The 26,251-nt window shown below is 46.6% G+C and overlaps 1 protein-coding gene and 1 long non-coding RNA gene across 2 annotated transcripts in view; one reads left to right on the top strand and one right to left on the bottom strand.

Moving 5' to 3' along the window:
• Window positions 1-26,251, bottom strand: part of LOC141272235 (uncharacterized) — a 146,728-nt gene that overhangs the window by 45,097 nt on the left and 75,380 nt on the right. The window lies entirely within an intron of this gene.
• On the top strand, window positions 229-25,851 carry LOC141272347 (uncharacterized). Its single transcript, XR_012322000.1, has 3 exons — window positions 229-321; window positions 8,677-8,783; window positions 23,648-25,851. It is a non-coding gene; the product is annotated as an uncharacterized lncRNA (long non-coding RNA).

The following is a 26,251-nucleotide window of genomic DNA, read 5'->3' as shown; positions in this document are numbered from 1 at the left end:
GTGATCAGGGGGCGGGGCTTCGGGTGGTGATTGGCTCCGCAGTGTTTCCTCACAGACTGTAATGATTCTATAAACTATAAAGTTATTATAATGGTGAAGGAGCTGTGATGAGGCTGCGGTCATGTGACAGTGATGACGTCACAGCAGCTCCTCCCCCTCAGGGGTCATTGCCCCGCCCAGATCTGCAGATGATCCCGGCGCAGTCGCTCCTCCGGCTCCTCCTCCCTCTGACGTCACAGTGGCTTCTTTCTCCAGTGATGAGGATTTCTCTGCTCCCGGAGGTTCTGTAAGTCCAGTAGTCTCATCAGGTCCACATCTATAGTAAGTTCATCTGTTTCCCCAGTCAGGGCTCGCTCTCACTTCAATCTGATAAAACACCAGACTGCGTCCGTACCCAGTAATCCTCGGATTCTCTGCTCAGCGGCGTTTTGTTTTCCAGCTCCGATCGGATCGCACGTATCTATATAATCTACAGGTGCGTGTGAAACATCGCACTGCAGTCAGATACCACCCGAGTGCAGTGTGATTCCCGCCAATGCCAGCACCAGAGGAGATGGAGATAGTGATTTCCCCGTCCTCTCTGCAGCCGTGCGAGAGGATCAGAGCATGGAGCACTGACATTCGGCTCCCGCTCGCAGCAGAGCAGCAGCGAGTGTCATTAGCATATCGCATCGGGGGGTCTCGCATCTCATACCGTACGCTAGTGGGACCCCGGCCTAAGAGATACGTCTGTGTCTTGTATAGCAGAGCGGAGTTGTACAGATACCTGTCTTTACGTAGGCTCAGGTTCTCCCGGGTGCGACTCTGCCTCCGCATCCTCCCGCGCCATCTTGTGATGAGGGTCTGGAGAATTTTTCATATTGTAATTATTATTTTCCCCTTCTCCCATGACAGCACCACCTGAGAGAGGGTATCGCCCACCAAGGACAGGAACCTACTGAATATAAAGGCGGTACCTCTCCTCCGCATCAGTTCTTGGTTCCTGTCCTTGATGGGAGCCTCTCTAGGTGGTACCTCGTACCTGGCGTGGGGTCTGGAGTGGATCCCGGGATCCATGCGGCCGGGGGGCCGTGAAGAGACAGCAGATGGCCTTCTGTTCCCAGCCCCATCTTGCTGGTACCTGGGTCTGCGTGCGGGGGGGGGGCTCCTTCCAGGGTCCTCTCCCGCGTGCGCCGGGTCCTGCAGCCGGGTCTGCGCACACACGATGGTTGGCGCTGGTCGCGCCGGCAGGCAGGTCTTCCGGGCTGCGCACGTGCGAGGTCGCGCCCTGTGACGTAGCGCGCCGGAAGCCCGGGTCTGCGCTTGCGCGGAGTACGATTCTCGGGTCATCCCTGTGCAAGTGCGCCGGGAGCCGCTGGGCTGCACACGAGGGATCCTGCGGCATAGCGCGCCAGCCGGCAAGGAAAAAAAAAGGAATAATAAATATGTATTTTATTAGAAATTAAAAAGAAAAAATAAAATAATTAGAGTTAATGGAAAAGAGAGAGCGCACTGCTGCCGGAAGGGGAGGAGCCCGAAGGAGGTGGAGCCCGAAGGAGGTGGAGCCCCTTATGCTTTTAAGGAATGGGAAGCTGTCAAGATGGCGGTTTCTGCATCCCCGTCATCATGAGTGAGGAGCCGCAGTCACCTGGGCAGCAGCTGTCACCGCCGCAGGAGGAACAACAGCAGCCTGTTAGGACCCTCCTGTTAGGTTTTTTTTTTCTGTTTTGTGGTCACATGACTTTCTGCCTATTTATTCCAGCTCCGCCCATCTGGCCTTGCTGGACTTCAGTGTTACTTTGCTCTTGAGCTAGCCAGGTGCCTTGTACCTTACTCTATAGTTTGCTTGGTCCTTGGACCACTTTGTACCTTTTGTTTGTTTGTCTTTTCTCTGCTACAATTTCTGCTAGGAGGTGTCCAACTTTTTCCCAGTCCTTAGTTCTTGTAGGGACTCCTCCCTTATATCTATAGGTCTGTGTTCAGACTAGCCGAGGACGAAGGCGGGTCTGTTCACAAGGAACAGGTCCCCCGCTGCATCGTAGGGAATCCGCTTAGTCCTATTGTAGGGACAGATTTCCTATCTTTCCTTAGTTCTTCTAGCAGATCATAACAGTAAGTCCAGCCCAAAACAAACAAAAAAAACCTCTAAGGAAAGAAATTCGGAGATCAGCATGGTGTCAGTTCAGAAATTGGCTCAACGCTTGCAGGGACTCTCTCTGGAGGTGGCCAAGCTCCAGCAACACGTGAGTAGCTGTCCTGGAGCGCATTTTGTGGAACTGAAGATAGGACTGCCAGATTTTTTTTATGGTAAAAAGCAAGATTTTTTTTCCTTTAAAAACGCTTGTTTATTATATCTTCGTTTGAGACCCAGATCCTCTGGGAATGAATCACAGTGCATTGGGTTTATCATGTCACTTTTGCGCAAGGAACCACAGGGATGGGCCTTTTCTCTCCAACCTAATGATCCGTGTTTTAGATCAGTGGAAGATTTTTTTTCTGCTATGGGGTTGTTGTATGATGATCCTGATCGAGTCTCATCAGCTGAGACAGAATTGAGACGCTTGAAGCCGGGATCAGGTGATGTGGAAAATTATTGTACACACTTCAGAAGGTGGTCTTCTGAAGTGGAATGGAATGATTCGGCATTAAAATGTTTTTCTTGCTGGTCTAGGTGAAAGGGTTAAGGATCTGCTGATTGCTTTCCCAGCATCTGGAACCTTGCAGGAGGCAATGCAATTAGCTATACGTGTGGACAGGAGACTGTGTGCTAGGATTAATGAAGAGAAAACTCCTGCTATGCAGCTCCTAGTCTTCAGAGGGTCTGCTCGGACAGTGGAGAACCGATGGAGATTGGGGCGATGTCACCCAGCTCTCAGGAAAAAGACCGCAGGTTTTCTAAGTGATTGTGTTTTTATTGCGGTAAATCTGACCATTTTATTAAGAACTGTGAGCTTCGTTTGAACAAAGGAAAAAAAAAAAAAAAAGGTCAGTTTCGCCCGCATAGCTTGTTTAAACTCTAAGGGAGTATTTCTTTCTGGGAGTACCTCATTCCAGGAGGAATTGATTGAATTTCGGGTATTTGTGGATTGTGGTTCAACACTTAATGTGATTGATAAGGGATTTTTGGAAAAACTTAAATTGGAATCCAAAACTTTGTCATCTCCTATTTCTGTGGTTGCTGTTGATAACTCTCCTTTGAAATGTGTTACTCACAAGGTTTTTGAATTTCCCCTCACCATTAATGGTATTCACCAAGAGAATTTGGATTTGGCGGTATTAAATAATTTACCTTCTCCAGTAGTTTTAGGTTTGCCTTGGTTAAAATTGCACAATCCTGTTCTGGACTGGTCTACCAATGAAATTAAGTCTTGGAGTCCTAAGTGTTATGATAGATGTTGTAATGGTCGCATTGCTGCTGTGGAAAATGGGGAATTACCTGTACCTATTCAGGATTTTTGGAAGTTTTGCCTCCTCATAGGGACTATGATTGCACCATTGAGTTTGTTCCGGGTGCTACTCTTCCCAAGAGTCGCTTATTTAATCTGACTATCCCTGAGAGAAAGGCCTTGGAGGTATATATACAGACGAGCTTGGCTGCTGGTCACATTAGACCTTCTAAGTCACCTGTGGCCGTTGGATTTTTCTTTGTTAAAAAAAAAAAAAAAAAAGGATGGCGGTTTACGTCCATGTCGGGACTTTCGCGAAATTAATAAAATTACCGTACGCAATCCCTACCCACTACCATTAATTCCTGACTTGTTCAACCAGTTAGTGGGGGCCAAATGGTTCTCTAAAATTGATCTCCGGGGGGCATACAATTTGTTGCGAATGAAGGAAGGTGATGAATGGAAAACGGCTTTTAACACTCCGGTGGGTCATTTTGAGAATCTGGTTATGCCTTTTGGTCTTACCAGTGCACTCGCGTTTTTTCAGATCCTTATTAATGACGTCCTGAGACCTTTGATTGGTAAGAATGTGGTGGTGTATTTGGATGACATTTTGATTTATTCGCCAGATCTGGAGTCTCATTGGCGGAGCGTACATGAGGTATTGCAGTTATTAAGTGACAATTCACTTTTTGCTAAGTTGGAGAAATGTGAGTTCGCTGTACAGAGAATTAGTTTTTTGGGCTACATTGTCTCTAGCGAGGGTTTGAGATGGACTCGGTGAAGGTTCAGGCTGTGCAGGAATGGCCTAGACCTATTGGTTTAAAATCGATACAGAGATTTTTGGGTTTCGCCAATTATTACAGAAAATTCATTAAGAATTTTTCTATAATTGTTAAGCCGCTGACCGATCTCACCAGGAAAGGTGCGAATACGGTTCAGTGGACTACTGAGGCCATTGAAGCTTTTGTGTATCTCAAGGAGAGGTTCAGTTCTGCCCCCATCCTTATGCAGCCTGATGAGACCAAGCCTTTTTTGGTCGAGGTTGATGCTTTTTCTGTGGGGGTTGGTGCTGTTTTGTATCAGGAGAACAAGGATGGAGTACATCCCTGTGCTTTTTTTTTTAAAAAAAAAAAAATTTCTGAAACCGAACTTAATTATGATGTTGGTAATCAGGAATTGCTGGCTATTAAACTCGCATTTGAACATTGGCGTCATCTCTTGGAAGGTGCTAAATTTCCCATTCAGGTTTTCACTGATCATAAGAATCTGATTTATCTTGATGCTGCCAAGCCCTTGAATGCCCGTCAGGCTAGGTGGGCACTTTTCTTTTCGCGGTTTAATTTTTCTGTTACTTACATCCCAGGTACCAAGAATGTTAAAGCTGATGCTTTATCTCGCAGCTTTTCTCCCATGGTTGGTACCGAGGAGGAGGAGGGCATTTTACAGGAAGGTGTTGTGATAGCAGCATTGGACTCCGTTTTGGAAGATGAGATTCTTAAAGCTCAGGAGAATGCCCCATCTAACACTCCCCATGGGAGGTTGTTTGTGCCTAGGAACTTTAGGAGAGATTTGTTTGAGGAGTGTCATGAGTCTCGGTTGGCAGGTCATCCAGGAATTTCTGAGACTAAGACTTGTAGATCGCAGTTTTTGGTGGCCTGGGTGGCAGAAGTGGCAGAAGGAAGTCATTAAGTGGGTACGTCAATGTACGGTGTGTGCTAGATCAAAGGCTTCACATGCTCCTGCTGCGGGGTTGCTTTGCCCTCTGGAGGTTCCTAGTGCACCTTGGACGCATCTTGCTATGGATTTTATTACTGACCTCTGAGGGTTTCACTGTCATCTGGGTGGTCGTGGACCGTTTTAGCAAGATGTGTCACTTGGTTCCTTTCATCAAACTGCCCTGCGCTAAGACACTCGCTAAGGCTTTTGTTAAGGAAATTGTCAGACTCCATGGCGTTCCTACAGACATTGTTTCTGATAGGGGACCTCAGTTCGTGGCTCATTTTTGGCGTGCTTTTTGTGACAGGTTGGGAGTCCATTTGTCATTTTCGTCTGGGTATCATCCTGAGTCTAATGGACAGACAGAAAGAAAGAACCAGGATGTTGAGCAGTTTTTGCGTTGTTTTGTGGCAGACAATCAAAAGGGATGGTCTGAGTTTCTGCCACTTGCTGAATTTGCTCTTAACAACCATACATCCTCTTCTGCTGGGTGTTCTCCTTTTTTTTGTTGTACTGGTAGACATCCGTCGTTTGGTTCATTCTCCAAATTGGTATCGGCTGTGCCGGAGGAGGAGAATTTTTCCGGTGATTTGGAGAGAGTTTGGACTGATGTACGTTGTAACCTTCAAGAGGATAACAGAAAATCCAAGAGGTACTTTGACAGGAGACGTCAAGAGGTTTTTTTTACGGTTGGTGACATGGTTTCGTTGTCCTCTAGGAATCTGCGGTTGAGGATTCCTTCTAAGAAATTGGGCCCGAAGTTTGTAGGGCCGTTTAAGGTCCTTCAGGTAGTTAACCAATCTGCTGTTAGGTTGGAGGTTCCCACCTCCTGGAAGATTAATCCGGTGTTTCATGTTTCCTTATTGAAAAAAGCTGATGTATCGGATAGGGACGTCACTGTCTCTGTTCCTCCGGTGGTGGAAGACGGGGAATATGAAATTTCTCGCATTCTGAATTCCAGAAGGCATAGAGGGAGATTGCAGTATCTCGTCGCTTGGAAAGGTTTCGGTCCCGAGGATAACTCCTGGGTAAGAGCAGATGATGTCTCTGCTCCTAGACTTGTCGGAGCGTTTCACAGGAGGTTTCCTGATAGACCTGGGCCTGGAGGATCCGGAGGATCCTCATAGAAGAGGGGGTACTGTTAGAATCCTCCTGTTAGAAAAAAAACTATTTTGTGGTCACATGACTTTCTGCCTATTTATTCCAGCTCCGCCCATCTGGCCTTGCTGGACTTCAGTGTTTATATTACTCTTAAGCTAGCCAGGTGCCTTGTACCTATCTCTATAGTTTGCTTGGTCCTTGGACCTCTAAGTACCTTTTGTCTGTTTGTATTTGCTCCGCTACAACTTCTGCTAGGAGGTGTACAACTTTATCCCAGTCCTTAGTTCTTGTAGGGACTCCTTCCTTATATCTATAGGTCTGCGTTCAGACTAGCCGAGGACGAAGGCAGGTCTGTTCACAAGGAACAGGTCCCCTGCTGCATCGTAGGGAATCAGCTTAGGAAATCTGTCCCTACAATAGGACTATCTTTGCTTAGTTCTTGTAGCAGATCATAACAATAATGGGACAAAGTAAAAATGTAAGAAAAAGTGTAAAATAAAATTGTAGAAATATGAAAAAAATATATATATACACACAGTATATTGTTCCCATAAATAAATATTTTTATGAAAAAAAAACCCAAAGAAACAAAAAAAGTACACATATTTGGTATTGCCGTGTCCGGAACGACCTGACCTATAAAACTGTTCCACTAGTTAACCCCTTCTTTGAATGATGCAAAAACTATTTTTTGTAATAAAAAGCGTCTTTTAGTGTGTGACAGCGGCCAAACATAAAAACCTGCTATAAATCAGATTATCACTGTAATCACACTGGCCCAAAGAATAAAGTCGTCTAATCACTTATACTACATGAGGAATGACGTAAAAAATAAAAACAATTCTTGACCTGCTGTTGATTTATTCATTCTGCCTCCCAAAGATCACAGTAAAGCTCAGCTCACATTTATCCTGCGCTCTGCGCTGAGCACTTACACCGGGGTTTCATGTAAATTTCTGAAATATGTGATTCAGGCGGAAACCCCCGCAGAAGATTCGCTATAATAAGGCAGATGGAAGCACTGTGGACACCGTCTGACCTGTGATTCGGCCGTGTACATCTTTGTAGGTGTGCATAGAAGTGCCATCGACCACAGTTTTGTGCACTTCTGAAAAGGACAACGCTGATCAGAGGCCAGACGGAGACCAGAGTAACTCTGCTGCCTCATTATAGTGAATGGATCCCTCGAGGGTTTCATCTGAATTACATCACTTGGAGATTTAGATGGATACCCCAATATAAGTCCTCAGCGTAGAGCACAGGATAAATGTGATCCAAAATGTTATGTAAAATGTCCCTAACAAAAGCTTCAAATCAATCCACAAAAAAAGCAAGCCCCCCCCCTCAGGTCCAGAAACTGTCAATCAAATATCGGGGCTTTCACGTTACTCGCAAATCCAAATTCCCCCTCCCTTCAGAGCCCCACAGTGTGTCTAAACCACATTCAGGCGTCCACATGTTTGGCATTTCTGTAACGATGAGAAGAATTCTGTGAAGCATCTGTGGATTCAAGGTGCTCACCACACATCTAAACAAATTCCTTGAGGGATCTAGTTTCCAAAATGGGATCACTTGTAGGGGTTTTCCACTGTTTAGGCACATCAGGGGCTCTCTAATCGCTATATAACAGCCGCAGACCATTCCAACAAAGTCTGCATTCCAAAATGTCACTCCTTCCTTTCGGAGTCCTGCCGTGCACCCAAATAATAGTTTTCCCCCACGTATGTGGTATCTGCGTGCTAAGGAGAAATTGCATAACAAATTTTGGGGTCCGTTTTCTCCTGTTACCCTTGTGAAAATGCAAAATGTGAAGATAAAAACATTTTTGTGGTAAAAATATGATTTTTTTTTTTATTTTCATGGCTCTACGTTATAAACTTCTGTGAAGCACCTGGGGGTTGAAGGTGCTCACCACACGTCTTATAAGTTCATTGAGTGGTCTAGTTTCAAAAATGGTGTCACTTGTTGGGGGTTTCCGCTGTTTAGGCACATCAGGGGCCCCTCAACCACGACATGTTGTCCGCTAATTATTCCAGAAAATTTTGCATTTGTTATGGTAAATATTTATACTTTGCTTTGTTTATTGTTTAGACAATTCATATATCTTTGATAATTTTGTTTTTTAGTATTCACTTTACAAGCGTTATTCATATGCAATAACAAAGGGCTGATATAGAGGTGTCTTTGTGTTAAGTTTCTTTATTATAGAAGGCATAGGAAAGCTGGGTAGAACCAGCTTTCAATGAATTTCAGTTTACATGATTTATGACCTTGTTATTCCCAACTTACATAGTTTCTATGTCAGGTAATGTAAAGCCTGTAAAGCCATTCCCTTTTTCCTTATCTCTGTGGTTGTAATAAAGATCAGTGACTGGGCATCTGAGCAGACAAGCCTGGGACACTGACAGAAACTAGCTGTGTGCTGTTGTCTCTGATCAAAACTGGCAAACGTGTGAAACCATTTGAGTTTCTTCTAAAATTTTCCATATAGGTTTCTCCATCATTACATGATGCCGAATCGCGAGATTGTCAAAACTGGACATCCTTTGGACACGATTGCAATGATATTTCTCTCTTGGAAACACTGAATGCTCCGCGGTGAGTTGCCCATTGTGTTACTAAAAATTTAGTGTTACCTCCAGGGCTCCAAGACGGGTAATCGGTGATCCGAACAAGACAATCGCTCTTGAACCTTTGCCGGTGTTTGAATTTTGTATGTATATTTTGTGGTTTATATGTTTCAATGTGTCTTTAGATTTATAACTGACAACTGTTGAATGAAATTAGATGAAGTGACAAGTATAATATTTCAGGAGTTGAAGGACTGTTTGAAGGATCGGCTCTGGGGTAGGTTCACACAGGGATGCAGTCCACAGATTCAAAACAAACTGGTGGTTTATTAAGTGTCCATAAACTAGTCAGGAAAACAAAACATAACAGCCTCTTTCTGGCAAAAAAATATATAACTAAAGAAAAACTCAAAATAACCAGTCCATACAGCACGGCCTCAGCCGTTTAAATAAAGTGCCTTTCTCTGCTTCCAGCAGAGTCTGAACAGCACATGCAGGGTTTGCTCAGCTTGCACAACACACCGCCAATCTGAGACAGGCGCAGCTGTCTTACAAAGCAAAAATGTCTGCATCTACTAACCATAATAAACCCTATAATATCCGACATCTCATTAGTTGTAGCTCCACACGTCATTGTCACCATACAATGTGAAGCATCACAACATCTCATACAACACAATAGGGATTAATCACTTTACAGTTGTGGGTATTGAATATGTCACCAGACCAGCTAAGGGAGGAGATTGGTATAAAAAGTACACCCCAGAGAAGCCTTGTGGATTCTGGAATTGGACTCCAGATTCCCCAGTGATATGAATCTTCCTTCAGACCTTGTATCCATTTACTGAATTGTGTTTTTTCCTCTTTTATAGTAATTATACATAATATACACATTATAGATGCAGACACTTCATTCTTCTATTGCACGGATGCTTCTTGTTGTGGACATATGATCGTCCATAGGGGTAATGTAGACATACTTGCACATGTCCATTTGGGGCTGGGGGTCTCCGCTGTGCATTAGACACTATGATGTGTAGAAGAAGCCGTTACTGGTTATTTATTATGTCATGAATAAAATCAGTGATTTGAAACTCGTAGATTTTTTGCTTCTTTCCCCAGGATGTCCTGTTTTTAATTTTTCTATGATTTTAATTTGGATTTTTCAATAAAAGTTTTTGGTTTTATTCACACTGGAAAACAAGTGCTGGATTATCAGTAACTTTCTAAGTCCCGTCCATTCCTTCTTCCTCCGAGCACTTCCCATGGATCTCACCAAGCATTGAGAGATGAGCTGAAAGCAGACAATTTTTTCTATAGAGGAATGGCAGACATGGGTGTTGTCCACATAGAAAGCCTCTCCTAAATCCCATGCACAAAAAAGCCGCCCTACAATCTGCCAGGACACATGCGGAAACATATGAAGACTCCTGGGACTTTATACTCTGGAGTGATGAGACCAAGATAAATGTGTTCGGAACTGATGGCTTCAAAGCTGTATAGTATTGCAATGATAATGCATGGTGTCTACAGTGAGACCTGGTGGTGGCCGTGTCCTTATGTGGGGCTGCATGAGCGCTGCTGGTGTCGGAGAACTACAGGTGCTTCTCACAAAATTAGAATATCATCAAAGAGTTACCGTATTTTTCGGATTATAAGACACACTTTTTCCTCCAAAATTGGGGGGGTGAATGGGGGTGCATCTTAAAATGCGAACTTACCGGCGTTGGTGGAGCGTAGCGATCCTGGGGTCCCAGGATCGCTGCAGCCGGCAGTTTCTGCCTTCCGGCAGAGGCAGGTGTTGGAAGATGGCTTGCGGTCTGGTAGGTGTCCGTTGGAGTGGGGGCTCCGCCAACATTTTGTAAAAGCTGGAGCCCCGCACCTGCCGAGATCTCAATCCGAGTATGTGCCGCCTCTGGCGGCCATTTTCCTGGAGATGGAACATGTATGGAAGGTGCGGGACTCCGACTTTTACAAATGTCGGCGGAGTCCCTGCACCACCGGACACCTACCGGACCGGAATCTCCCCCAAATTTTTGAATGGCCTTTTCTTAACAATCCTTTCAAGGCTGCGGTTATCCCGGTTGCTTGTGCACCTTTTTCTACCACACTTTTTCCTTCTACTAAACTTTCCATTAATATGCTTGGATACAGCACTCTGTGAACAGCCAGCTTCTTTAGCAATGACCTCTTGTGGCTTACCCTCCTTGTGGAGTGTGTCAATGACTGCCTTCTGGACATCTGTCAAGTCAGCAGTCTTCCCCATGATTGTGGAGCCTACTGAAACAGACTAAGGGACCTTTTTAAACGCATTGGAAGCCTTTGAAGGTTTTTTTGTTAATTATTCTAATTTACTGAGATAATGACTTTTGTGTTTTCATTGGCTGCAAGCCATAATCATCATTAACAGAAATAAACACGTGAAATAGATCCCTCTGTGTGTAATGACTCTATATAATATAGGAGTTTCACTTCTTGTATTGAAGAACTGAAATAAATTAACTTTTTGATGATATTCTAATTTTGTGAGAAGCACCTGTACATTTCATTGACGGCCGAAAGTGAAAAGTCAGCTCACCACTTTCATTGCTCTGCACCTGGGTGGGAATGGAGGTGCATCAACCACTGAGGACTCTCAAATCTTAATATTTTTTTATGTGTCATTCAGAAATTTACCATTACCAAGGCGTGAAAACCAAAATGCCTAGATCTGTCCTAACCTCTATGATGTGTCAGTCACAATTTTTTAAAACCACTGCAATACAAGTGAAGTTTTGTACTTAACTTTTCATCGCTGGAACATTCCTATTCTCTACATTTCATTGACGGCATCATGAATTCACAGAAGTTCGGCTCTATAGTGGAAGAGAAGATGCTGCCATCACTCCGCGCTCTTGAACCCAACTGAACACCTAAGGAGAATTCTGAAAGTTGTCATCACTCTCCTTCCATCATGCAGGCTCTAAGAGAGCTCGTTCTTGAAAAAGAGAAAGAAGATAGATTTTGTATTATGTCACCAACTTGTTTATTCCTGGCTTAGAAGTCTTGGTACTGTCCATAGAAATCATGGAGGCCATACAAAATATTAGATGTAATAGTTTTCGATATGGGGAGTATTCATTTTTGCATCAACTAATTTCAGTAGAACTGGAGATTTTGTAATGACAGTTATATTATGTCACGCCAGCAGTGGGTGCACGTGATCCGTGGACCCTCTGTGCCACAGGACCGGGCCTACCTACGAAGGAGTGTGGCTAAGCGGCTACCTGGTGTTCACTGGAGCTTCTGATGATGGAGTCAGACTTGAGCTGCAAGTAGCCGCCAGGTACCACTCCTAGGCACAGCCTGGTACTGAAGCTGCTGACCCCAAGAGTCAGGTTTGCTGACTTTAACAGGGCTAGGGCTCGGTTCAGACTACTATTCAGGCAGGAAGGATACTGACACAGAGTAACAGACAGGCCTGGATTCAGTATACTTTCAAATCATTGCACTCTCAGGGTTTTGGGGCCATCAAAGCGGTTTTCGAGTTCAGGGGCTGCCAAAGCGGTTTCAGGCTACGGTAAGATACACGGGTCTCGGGACACGTTTGAGACACTGGCCACACACGGACAAGAGGTTCAGATTCAGGCCCTGGCTGCACAAGGGCCAGGGATCCAGATTTGGGCAGTGGCCGCACAAGGACTAGGGGGACCTAAAAACTCACTAGTTTACAGGCTAACAAATTAAGCAATTGGCTGGGGGCATCTTAGCAGGTGCACGCTGCCCCTTTTAAGAGGAGGAGCGTGAACGTACTATGTGCGCCACTGGAAGTTAGTGAGAGAAGGCAAAGACAATGCCAGGGACCACGCCGCATAGCCAGGGAGGTGAGTATGCCAACATCTCTGCATAAAGAATGAAAAAGAACCACGCAGAGACGCAGGCAGCGCCGTTACATATTATTAATAGTGTTGATCGAGCACTAAAATGCTCGGGTGCTCGAAGCTCGGGCCGAACTCACCGTGATACTCGGGTGCTCGACCCGAGCAACGAGCCCAATGTTAGTCTATGGGAGACCCGAGCATTTTTGTGGCGGCACCCCCGGCAGTCTGTAGAAAGCCTAAAAAGTGCCCAAAACGATAGTGACAGTGATCAAATGACATGGGGACAGCATGGGCATCGCCCCAGGAAGCATTTCTGACCCCCAGGTCACTGCCTAAAAGTGTGCCCATCAGAAGTCATCCTTGCTGCATCAGAAGATGCAGACTTGCAACTATCCCCGTGCAAGTCCTTGTCCCAGGGCAGTGTTCAATTGTACCTCCCCCATTCCTTGCAATGCAAGCACAAATATGCAGCCAACCACCCACCTACCCCCAGGCTGCAATACTATACTGCTAGCTTACACTTGAAATGGGGCCTTTTAGTTTGGAGGAGGCCGATGATGGCCACTACCTCATGGCTGCGTTGGCGGCGAGGTCTCCATACTCAGTCCCCAGCCGCCACTATTTGTCCCGAGAACCTTCCCCACACTTTTCTTAGCCTGGCCTGCTTTAGGGCAGCATTGGACGAGCCCACCAGACAACCAGAGACTCCTCCGGTGGGCCCTGGCTTCTCCATCAGGGGAGTTGAGAGTGCCAAGGTGAGGAGCATGATGATGATGATAGAAGTTAGCATCTGCTTTGTTTTCTCAGAATGCAAGCGTAAGTGTGCAGCCTGCCACCCACCCACCCCCAGGCTGCAATACCATACTGCTAGCTTGCTTGCACTTGAAATGAGGCCTTTTAGGCTTGTGGAGGCAGACACCGGCCACCATGTCATGGCTGTGTGGGCGGCCTGGTATCCATACTCGGTCCCCAGCCGCCCGGCGGCCAGGTGTCCACACTCGGTCGCCAGGGGGCAGCCGGGTGTCCATACTCGGTCCCCAGCCGCCCCTATTTGTCCCGGTGCGTCTTATACACAAGCGCGCATACCAAAACATTACCTGTGCCCTCCCCAGTGCATTTAGTGGGAAGGACAGCCTAACCACAAACACGTGGAAAAGTGAATGTGGCCAGGGATGGTCCATCTCACTGACGCCTTCACACTGGGTTAATATTGTGGAAGCCGGGACACAGTTGGACACTGGGATGCAACATGTCCTCCAGACATAGAGGATTGCCGGTCCTGGGTCAATCAGTCTTCAACACAAAGTTCAGAAGGTAGACAGCAGTGGTCGGCGTCCTACACAACGAGCAAATTATTCATGATCATGAGGCCATCCATCTCCTTAGCTTTCTGTTCCTTGGAATGCAAGCGCATGTATGTAGTAGCGGCTAGGCCTGAAGTGGTCAGCGTTTTGGCGCATATCCTATCTCCTCCGAGGATTGCTGGATGTTTTCCTGCTACTATCCCAGTTCTATGACTCCCGTTAAAACAAAGCTTCAGGTGATGAATGATGGATGAGGTGGTGGCAAAGGAGCAGGAGGAACAGGGACCATTCACATCAATATCAGGCCAGTCAACCACACATGTCTTGTAGGATATGTTTCTGTACCAAAAGGAGCGGTTCGGCTACACAGTTATAGGGCATACAGTGAGTGCAATGCCTACCAAAAATTTCGAGGCACTCCAATGCCCCTTGGAAGTGACATGGAGGTCAGAGGGCCTTAACTAAACCGTTTTTTCCATTTATAGCAACTGGGTCTCCTGTACACTGTTGGACTAAGCAGTGAATGGAAGGCTTTCCAAAAATTATGAGGAACTGCAATGCCCCTTGAAACAGACGTGGATTTCAGCGTACTAAAAACCTTCTACCCATTATTGGGGAGTGTGTCTCCCTTAGTGTTCTCCTATGCATTGAAAAGGAAAAGCTGACTAAAATTAGGAGGAAATGCAATGCCCCTTGGAAGAGACGTGGAGTTCAGAGTGGTTTAACAAGACGGTTTTAATGCCCCTTGGAAGAGACGTGGAGGTCCCAGTCGAATAAAAAGACAATATCAATGCCCCTTGGAAAAGTGGTGGAGGTCCCAGTGGAATAAAAAGACAATATCAATGCCCCTTGGAAGAGTGGTGGAGGTCGCAGTGAAATAAAAAGACAATATTAATGCCCCTTGGAAGAGTGGTGGAGGTCCCAGTGGAATAAAAAGACAATATCAATGACCCTTGGAAGAGACGTGGAGGTCACAGTAGCTTAACAAGACGATTTTAATGCCCCTTACAAGAGCCATGCAGTACAGCATATTAAAAACATTATTCACATTATTAGGGAGTGGGTCTCCCATAGTCTTTGCCTATGCCTTCCAAGCAAGAGCTGCCAAAAATTAGGACGGAGGAACTTGCAATGCTGGCAACATGGACCACGGGCACCCTGGTGGTATAGTGGTGGTGGAGGCTGAGGATAAGAGCAAAAAACAGCCGAAATGAGGAAGCGTATACCCATGTGTGGGTGTGAAGCGGTGCTTGGGAATACACCTCCCAAAATAACACAGTGGATTTGACTTTATGTTACTCTGCTGTCATTTGGTGGTGATGAGAAGTCTGGCCCAATCCAGCCCTTGTTCATTTTGATAAGGGTCAACTTGTCAGCATTGTCAGTTGACAGGCGAGTGCGCTTATCAGTTATAATTCCCCCAGCGGCACTAAAAACACGCTCCGATAACACGCTAGCGACAGGGCAGGCCAGGACCTCCAAGGCGTACAGAGCGAGTTCATTCCAAGTGTCCAGCTTGGATACCCAATAATTAAAAGGCACAGAGGAATCACAGAGGATGCTGGTACGGTCGGCAAGGTACTCCCTCACCATCTTTTGAAACTTTCCACTCCTTGTGAGAGTACCCCGCGCCTCAGGGCCTGTAAGATGGGGGGGTCTCAGAAAACTGTCCCAGAATGTTGACAGTGTTCCCCTGCCTCTGCTGGATTGGAGTTGCGTCTCTCTCGCCTGTACGCTTTGGTTGGGCAACGAACTGTGACCTCTGCCGCTAGCGTGTTCAGATGGGAATTTTTTTACAGTTCTGCAGCAAGGGCCTTCTGGTACTGCCCCATTTTTGTAGACCTCTCCACCTCAGGCATAAGAGAGTTAAAGTTCTCCTTGTAGCGGGGGTCTAAAAGTGTCACCAACCAGTAATGACTGTCACCCAACATTTTGACAACGCGAGGGTCACGGTTAAGGCAGCGTAACATAAAGTCAGCCATGCGAGCCAGACTGGTAACGGGCAAGACTCCCGTGTCCTCACCAAGATGACGACTGACCATTCTCTCCTCCACCTCCCCCCTGTCCTCAGGCCACCCATGCTGAACCGACGGTATGACAGTTGTACATGTACTACCGCCTACAGCGCATGATAACAGCTCCTGTTCTTCCTCCTCCTCCTCCTCCTCCTCCTCTCCCTTATTGTCCCCCAATGCACGTTGGAATGAGATGAGGCTGGGCTATGTGTAATCGAATGCTATGGCTTCTTGATCCATCTCATCATACTCTGGCTGCAATGCCTCCTCTTTAATTCTCTGCAGAGAGCTTTGCAAAAGACAAGACAAGTGGGATGCTGACGCTAATGATGGTGTCATCGCCACTCACCATCTTGGTGGACTCCTCAAAGTTTGTCAGGATGGTACATATGTCAGACATCCAGGTCCACTCCTGAGGTCTTATGTGTGGAGTCTGACCTGAATATCGACGGCCTTGTTGCAGCTGGTACTCCACAACTGCTCTCTTCTGCTCACAAATCCTTTGCAACATGTGGAGGGTAGAGTTCCAACGTGTGGGGACATCACACACCAGTCGGTGTGCCGTAAGCTGCAAACGCTGCTGCAACACAGCAAGGGAGGCGGAAGCTGTAGCCGACTTCCAAAAATGAGCTGACAGGCGACGTACTTTGACGAGCAGATCTGGCAACTCGGGGTGCGATTTAAGAAACCGCTGAACCACGAGGTTAAGCACATGAGCCAGGCATGGTACGTTTGTGATCTCGCCTCGCCTCAGAGCCGCCACCAGGTTACGGCCATTGTCACACACGACGATACCTGGATGTAGGTTCAGCGGACTCGGCCACAGATCTGCCTGCTTTTTCACAGCTGTCCACAACTCAAAAGCAGTGTGAGGTTTATCACCGAAGCTTATGAGTTTCAGCACAGCCTGTTGCCGCTTGGCTGAGGCAGTACTGCAGTGCTTCCAGCTTGTAACTGATGTGATATCTGAGATGGAGGCTGAACATGAGGAGGATGATGCGCTGGAGCTGTACACTGTGGGGGCAACTCTGACTGACATAGGGTCCACAATCCTCGGTGTGGGGAGGATGTGTTCCGTCCCAAGGTCTGACTGGGTCCCGGCTTCCACTATGTTTACCCAGTGTGCCGTCAGGGAGATGTACCGTCCCTGGCCACAAGCACTTGTCCACGTGTCCGTTGTCAGGTGGACTCTCCCAGTAATTGCGTTATTGAGGGCATGGCCGATGTTTTGGGACACATGCTAGTGTAGTGTGGGGATGCGGGGATGGCACACCGGGCAAAATAGTGTCGGCTGGGGACCGAATACCGAGGGACGGCCACCGCCATAAGGTTGCCGAAGGATTCCATCTCCACCAGCCTAAAAGGCAGCATTTCCAATGCAAGCAGTCGTGAAATGTGCGAATTTAGGACTGTGGCCTGTGGGGCGTTGGCTGCAAATTTCCGCTTTCGTTCAAAGGTCTGGTATATGGACAATTGAACGCTGCGGTGGGACGTGGATGCTGTTTCTTGAGAAACTGCCATAACAAGTGAAGACTGAGAGGAGGGGGCATCTTTGCATGCAGTATGGACAGGGGATTGCCTTGCACGCACAACAGGGGGTTCTCTTACACACACACAACAGCGGAAGAAGCAGTGGTGACACCCGCTGACACTGGTCGTGGACCCTAGGGTTCGCCCCACAAAGTCGGATGCTTTGCTGACATGTGCCTGATCATGCTGGTGGTGGTCAGGCTGGTAGTTTTGTCACCCCTGCTGATGCTGGCCTGGCAGGTGGTACAAATGGCCTTTTTGGGTTTATCAGCAAAGTCTTTAAAAAAATTCCAGACTCTGGAAGACCTACCAGTTGTACTGGCAACGTCCCTCGTGTTGATGTTACGGGGAGCGGTTGCATGCCTTCTGTCGGCGGCCACCACATTGCTTCTTCCTGCCTGTTGGGGTACTCTGCCTCCCTCCCCCTGTGTGCTGCTGGCCTCACTCTGCGTGTCCTCCTGCCATGTTGGGTCCGTTACTAGATCATCCACCACCTGCTCCTCTTCCACTTCCGCACCACTGTCCTCCTCCTCACTTTTGTAGCAATTGTGTCTCGTCATCGTCCACCTCTTGTGACAAATTGCCAGCGTCTACTTCCTCTGGCCGTGGCTGTTCAAATATTTGGCCATCACTACATGGGATCTCCTCTTCCACCATTTCAAGCGGAGCAGGGGAGGGGCCCAAATATGGAAATGGACCAGTGAACAGCTCTTCAGATTGTCCAACTGTGGGATCAGTTGCTGTCTGACGAAACTCGGCATGGTGGGAGGAAGGAGCATCAGGGTGAGGAGTATGCGGTCGAGACTCACGCCTACTAAGACTTGACCATGTGGAAGACAGACAGGAGGTGGTGGTGCCCAGGTGGCTGGAAGTATTATCTGCTATTCAATTAATAACCTGTTCACACTGATCAGTTGGTAATAGTGGTGTTGTGTGCTTCCCTAGTAATTCGGTCAAGAACTGGGAGCGAGAAGATGTGGCTGTTGGTTGTGACACATTTTCACCTTGGCCACGGCCCCATCCTCTGCACGCACCATCACCAGAACGTCCAGTTCCACGTCCCTTGCCACGCGCCTTGCCCATTGTAAATGAAGTAAAATAGCTTACACTCGCACTATCAATGGAAAAAGGATAATAAAAATGAGATTTGAACTGTGGAAGAGGAAAACCACAGTTCTAGTTCTCTGGCCTACACCAGAATCTTTTAAACAGATATATTTGTGTCTGAACAGTCAACAAGACACTCAAACTGTTTTTTTTTTAAGGAAAAAAGGCAAAAAAGTGGATAATACAGAGATTTGAACCGTGGAACTGCAAAACCACAGTTCTAGTTATCTGGCCGAAACCAGACTCTTTTAAACAGATATTTTTGTGTCTGAACACTCACAGACACACTCAATTTTTTTTTTGTGGGGGGAAAAAAATACCAAAAGGTTAATTAGACGGGTATTTTGTACAGTTTGACTGAGGAAAAAAAAAGAGGATTTAGATAAAAAAAAAAGGATTTTTCCTGGCCCCTGAGACCTGGAGCTAAGTCTAGCAATTTGAGAAGCAGCACACAGGACTGTAATGCAGTGTTTGTTGGTATAACCACTGCGTCTCCTATACAGCCTGCCTGCCTGATATCTGGGATGGATGTTAGTCCTCAGAAGGACAGTTTGCTTGATTTTGCAGGCTTTACAGACCCTACACTACCTATTTCTCAGTATAAATCTCTCCCTAGCTCAGCAGCACTCTCCCTACACTGTCTGATCCGGAGAGACTGTGTCCAAGATGGCGGCGCCCAGTTTTAAATACTAGAGGTGACACTGTGCGGCCAGCCAATCACTGTAATGCCCACAACCAACATGGCTGCAGCATTACAGTGACTGGCTGTCAATCCCTGCATGTTCATTGGCTCTGTAAAGAGCGCCAAACATGCAGGGCGGAGAACCGAGCTCCCGCCCAAGTAACCCGAAAATGCCCAGTGCTCGCCGAACATCCCGAGTAGTGAGATGCATGTTCGCTCAACACTAATTATTAACCTTACTTTCATGTTATAGTTTAAATAAAATATGCTCTATGAAACTCCGTATTGGCAAAATTTTAGAAATTGTTCTAGTGGTCAGTGAGATATTAATGAAAATCTTACTTATCAAAGGGGGTGTACTCATTTATGCTGAGCATAGTTTCTTAAAATTTATAAAACACAGTAAACATAATTACAATTTATTTCCTGTATGACTTCTCTCATGTCTAACAAGATTTGATTTATTTACAAAAGATTTCCCACATTCTGAACATGAATACGGCTTCTCCCCAGTGTGACTTCTCTCGTGTTTATTAAGACTTGATTTCTCTGTAAAGCATTTCTCACAGAGTGAACATGAATACGGCTTTTGTCCTGTGTGAGTTTTCTTATGTTTATGAAGTTGTGATTTATGTGTAAAACTTTTTCCACATTGTAAACATGAATACGGCTTTTCTCCTGTGTGAATTCTTTGATGTTTAAAAAGATTTGATTTATCTCTAAAACATTTCTCACATTCTGAACATGAATACGGCTTCTCTCCTGTATGAATTCTCTGATGTATAATAAGACTCGCTTTATCTGTGAATGACTTTCCACATTCTGAACATGAATACGGCTTCTCCCCAGTGTGACTTCTCTTGTGTTTAATAAGACTTGATTTAGCTGTAAAGCATTTCTCACAGAGTGAACATGAATACGGCTTCTCTCCTGTGTGAGTTCTCTGATGTTTATAAAGTTGTGATTTCTCTGTAAAGCATTTTCCGCATTGTAAACATGAAAACGGTTTCTCCCCGGTGTGAATTCTTAGATGTTTAGCAAGATTTGCTTCACTTCTAAAGCATTTCTCACATTCTGAACATGAATATGACTTCTCTCCTGTGTGAATTCTCTGATGTTTAATAAGACTCCCTTTATCTGTAAAGAATTCCCCACATTCCGAACATGAAAATGGAGTCTCTCCTGTATGAATTCTCTGATGCCTAATAAGACTCCATTTATCTGTGAAGGACTTCCCACATTCCGAACATGAAAATGGCTTTTCTCCTGTGTGACTTCTCACATGTCTAACATATTTAGATTTAATTGTAAAGCACTTCCCACATTCTGAACAGGAGTATGGCTTTTCTCCTTTGTGAATGCGAGATTGCTCAGGAGATGATTCCTCATGATTAGGAGGATTATAAGAAAGTGAAGTGCTGTGAAGTCCAGGATGTGCAGGAAGGGTGATGAGGTTTTCTCCATTAGAGTGCTCCCAGATATCTTCTTTTTTACAATTTAGTGATAAATCGTTATTCTCACAAGGATTTCCTAGAAGGTGGAAAGAAAGATTGGATGTGATTTTTTTTTTTCTACAACACACAAGACAGATTTCTACATTTATTTTCTGGAGCTCACAATGAAGACCCTTGTCAGTGAAAGTACCGGTAATAAGGAAGACAACTACATGCCATAACATTAACACAATGATGGGTAAAGTGAATAACATAAACTGGTGACATTGGCACAAGTCAGGAGTGGCAGAGATTAGACAGCAAATAGACAGTTCTTAAAGGGAACCTGTCATCAGGATTTACCCCTTAATGTACCACCAGTGGTATTTCACTCTCTCAAGCTTCCCATCATGCCCTAAGTGTAGAAAAGTGTCCACACAATTAACAATGGAGTTTTAATCTTTCATTACTGCATGCAAATGAGATTGACTAGTTGCAAAGGTGGCCACCGTAATCATGTCCTCAGTATGTTTAAGAGCATGATAGGAAATCTTAGACTGCAATAGCACAGAAGGCACATTAAGGGGGTAAATCATAATTACATGGCCCATTTAAAGAGAACCTGTCACTTGCTAAACAAAATTTGAGTTAAATACCTTGTAAAAATCCCTGAGTTTTGACGTTTCTACCGCTCTTTTCTGTTCTGTGCTGCGTCACTCCATTGCAGAGATATTCACATTTGTTCCTCCTGGAGCGCACTATGTGAAATCTCTGTGTTCTTCAGTCGTCTCTGGGGACACGTGCTTTCTCCGGCCCTCCCAAATGCTACCAATCACAGCCTGGCAGCCTCAGACTGCTAGATCAGATGCCGAGCTGTGATTAGCAGCATCTGGGAAAGGTGAAAGCGAATGTCCCAATGAAGACACTGAAGAAAACCCAACTGGACTGCAAAGAAGACAGGGCTGGCGTCAGCACCCGGCATACCCGGGCCCTGGACCTTCAGAGGGACCCACTCACCTGTTAGGACTGCCGGCGCTGCTTGATTGCCGATACTTCACCAGGCATGGACGCGCGCAGTGCACTGTGCGGCTGTGTCTGGTAGTAATGACACAGCAGGGGCGACACTGCACCTTTAATTGTACTTGTGTGTCGCCCCTGCCGCATCATTACTACCAGACATAGCCGCAGAGCGCTCTGCGCATGGTCATGTCTGGTGACCGGTGAAGACAGTGCCGGCAACCAAGCAGCCCTAGAGGTCCTGAACAGGTGGCAGGGAAGCAGCCCGGACCCCAACAGCGAGTGGGCCCCTCTGATGGTGCAGGGCCATGTTTGTGACATGCCAGAGGCCCTGCACAGACACATATGCCTGAGCAGCTGCTGGACTGGACACAGGCCGGGGGCAGGTGAACGAGGCTTCCCAAATCCCCATATTAAAAATATTTCTAATGTGTGTGTGCATTGTGGTGCAGTGAAAGTGTAGTACTGGGTGGAAGGGATATTTGTGGCCTGGATTTTCCCTAGTTCTCCGGGTTTTCAGAGAGAGGGAGAGACTACCACGGGACCAATGGGCAGAAGTCATTGCTCCGTTTCTGGCCCCAGGACCCATGAAAGCCTATCAGGACCTAACGCCTGAGCAGATGGCAGACTACATGTGCGTGCATGTCTGTGTACTGTGTGTGCATGCATGTCTGCGTACCGTGTGTGCGTGCATGTCTGCGTACCGTGTGTGTGTGTCTGCGTGCTGTGTGTGCGTGCATGTCTGTGTACTGTGTGTGCGTGCATGTCTGTGTACTGTGTGTGCGTGCATGTCTGTGTACTGTGTGTGCGTGCATGTCTGTGTACCGTGTGTGCGTGCATGTCTGCGTACCAATATTGACTTGTTGCATTTAATACAAAAGTGGTTGCAGCCGAGGTACTGTCCCCCAAGGCCATGCTGGACCACATAGTGACTGATAAATTTTGGAGGGCTTTGCCCTACTACCTCCAATCCTAGGTGGGTCAGGCGTCTCCTACTGTTGTGCTCCAGATGATGGACCTTATAGAACGATATGAGGCTATCAAAGAGCTCCAGGGAGGAACTCCCCGGAAGGTGACGGGAAGGACCCCTAAGTCCCCACCCCTGACCCGGCGAGCGGAGCCCAGGAGGTACCATACAATTTATGGTACGGTGCAACTCCAAGACCCTACTTTTGGCTCGGGCCAGGGAAATTGTGCTGTTTATTAATGGGGAACCCCAACAACCTGGGGCAGCAACAGTGTTGCCACGTTTTGAGGTGACCCGAGACTTGTTGTATCGAGTCGAGAAAATAGGTGGGGAAATGGTAGAGCAATTACTGGTACCATAGGCATATCGTAGGCTGGTAATGAACCTAGCGCATATGCATGTACTGGGTGGGCATTTGGGCTAAAAGAAAACCCTACACCGAATTTTGCAGCGGTTTTACTTGCTAGGAGTCCATGAACAAGTTAAACGGTATTTTAATTCCTGTCCAGTGTGCCACGTAACCAGTCCCCAGCCACATTTTCGGAGTCCTTTGGTGCCTCTGCCAATTATAGAGGTACCTTTCGAAAGAGTGGCAATGGATCTGGTTGGTCCTGTCAATAAGTCGGCAAGGGGTCACCAACATATCCTGGTAGTTCTAGATTATGCCACCCGATATCCTGAAGCAGTTCTGCTGCGCTATGCATCAGCTAAACTCATAGCAAAAGAACTCATGGGTATGTTCTCTCGGGTGGGGATTCCATCAAGAGAACAGACCAGGGAACCCTCTTTATGTCAAAAATTATGAAAGAACTGTGCCGCTTGTTAAATGTTAAACAGTTGCGCACATCAGACTATCATCCCCAAACAGATGGCCTGGTAGAAAGGTTCAATAAGATGCTAAAGAGCTGGCTAAAATAAAACAGTCTCCAAAGATGGGAAGCACTGGGATCTCTTACTGTTATATTTGTTGTTTGCAGGTGCGGGAGGTGCCCCAGGCATCTACGGGGTTCTCAGCCTTCGAACTGTCGTATCGCAGACATCCCCGGGGCTTGCTCGATATAGCCAAAGAGGCTTGGGAAAACCAACCGACCCCACACAAGAGTGTAATAGAACATGTTGCAAAAATGCAGGAGAATGGAGACAGTCCTACCACTGGTCCGGGAACATATGGAGGCGGCACAACAGTCTCAGAGTCGGGTCTATAACCGGGAGGCTCGGGTAAGAACCTTTAGTCTGGGGGATTGGGTGTTGGTACTTGTGCCTACAGTAGATAGAAAATTCCTTGCAAGGTGGCAGGGGCCCTACGAGATAATGGAGAAGGTGGGGCCGGTAAACTACAAGGTACACCAACCAGAACAGAGGAAGCCAGAGGAGGTCTACCATATAAATTTGCTTAAACCATGGAAAGATAGAGATCACCCTGGCGGGGACAGTCCGCTGCCTGCATTTCCTGCGGAGAAGGCTCCATTACCTCTGGGGATGTTGACAGGAGCCTCCACCATAGTTAAGATAGCGAATACTCTGTCCCCTAAGCAGGTTCAGGAGGCCCGGGAGTTCGTTAGCCGAAATACAGATGTTTTCTCTGAACTCCCTGGACGTACCTCCCTAATCCAACATGACATTATCACGGAGCCCCAGGGTAAAATCCGACTAAAGCCGTATAGAGTGCCTGAGGCTCGGCGACAAGCTATCTCGGAGGAGGTGAATACTATGCTGCAGTTAGGTGTCACTAAAGAATCCCAAAGTGAGTGGGCTAGCCCAATAGTAATAATACCTAAGCCCGATGGGGTGCTACGGTTCTGTAATGACTTCAGAAAATTTAATGAAGTTTCGAAATTTGACGCCTACCCCATGCCCCGAGTGGATGAATTGATAGAGTGGTTTTGGCAGGCACGGTACTTTTCAACCCTTGACCTCACAAAAGGGTACTAGCAGGTGCCCCTAACAGAGACGGCTAAGGAGAAAATGGCCTTTGTGACGCCCGAAGGGCTATTCCAGTATAAAGTATTATCCTTTGGTTTGCATGGTGCGCCAGCGACGTTCCAGCGGTTAATGGATATTATTCTTCGCCCCCATTGCCATTATGCCTCAGCCTATCTTGATGACATTGTTGTGTACAGTGCAGACTGGGAAAGTCACATACCAAAAGGTACAGGCGGTAATAGATTCCCTCCAACAAGCCGGGCTAACCACCAACCCAAAGAAATGTTCCATAGGGTTGGAAGGAGCTCGGTACTTGGGTTATGTCATTGGGAGAGGAGTCCTCAAACCCCAAGTAAAAAAAAGTAGAGGCGTTTCAGAACTGGCCCCGTCCCCTCACAACAAAGCAGGTGAGAGCTTTTCTAGGTTTAGTGGGATATTACAGGCGATTTATTCCTAACTTTGCCACCTTGTCAGCTCCTTTAGCAGACTGCTTGAAAGGGAGAAAGTCCGTGATGGGCCGCTGGAATGATCAGACAGAGGAGGCTTTTGTAAAATTAAAGTCTGTACTGCGTGATACACCGGTTCTGGTTACACCAAATTCCAAAAAGGAGTTCATTGTGCAGACCGATGCCTCGGAGATAGGTCTTGGTGCCGTGCTGTCTCAAGAGGTTAACGAGGAAGAGCATCCCGTTAGTTTCCTGAGCCGGAAGCTTACCCCAGCCGAAACAAGGTACAGTATAGTAGAGAGAGAGTGCCTGGCCATTAAGTGGGTACTTGAGTCTCTCTGCTATTACTTGCTGGGGAGGACATTTCCTTTGGTGACCGATCATTCCCCTCTTACGTGGATGAGTCAAGCTAAGGAAAGGAATGCGCGAGTCACTAGGTGGTTTGTGTCCCTCCAAAATTTCAAGTTTTCAGTGGAACATCGGGCAGGCAGACTGCTGGGGGAATGCAGATGCCCTGCCCAGAGTCCACTGTATGACATGTGTCCACCCCCATAGGGTTGAACAAAGGGGGGAGGTATGTGGTGCAGTGAAAGGTGTAGCAATGGATGGAAGGTATATTGCTCCCGGCAAGATAAAATGTGGCCTGGATTTTCCCTAATTCTCCGGGTTTTCAGCGCAACACCTGACATGCACAGCTGCAGCAATCAAGCCTGCATAAGCGAGTTAGGGGAGAAATCTCAGGGTGTGAGGAGCTCGGCTGGAGGGAGACTGAACGTGTGTTGCTGTTTGGATACATGCTGGAAAGGTCTGTGACAAAGATTCATGCAACCCTGGGAATGGTACCTGGTGGTCGCCTGTGGCCTGCAACTAACCACATCACTAGTGGTGACCAGGTTAGTTAAGCCCGTCCCATGCTAGGGTGAGTCTGAGACCGGTGGTTCCCCAAGTTGGAGTACATTTACATTGTGTTTTTTCCCTTTCTGCCACCTGTTCTTTAAAGTGTGAATAAAACACTGAAGTTTGGACTTTAAGCCTGTGTGTTGCCTCATTACTGCGTTGTTGCCGCTGCCTACAAGAGCAAATCCCTACAGCATGCATGTATGATGTGAATGTGTGTGTATGACTGTGTATATATATTTATGTCCGTTTTACATGTGTTTTTAAGAATTTGTGTTCAAATATGTACGTATGCCTGTATGTGTACGTATCTCT

This window comes from Phyllobates terribilis, unplaced genomic scaffold (genome assembly GCF_046119375.1).
Source record: "Phyllobates terribilis strain yellow unplaced genomic scaffold, ASM4611937v1 Scaffold_1__5_contigs__length_1240528914, whole genome shotgun sequence".
Taxonomy (NCBI): Eukaryota; Metazoa; Chordata; class Amphibia; order Anura; family Dendrobatidae; genus Phyllobates; species Phyllobates terribilis.
This window is presented reverse-complemented; position numbering and strand designations above follow the sequence as displayed.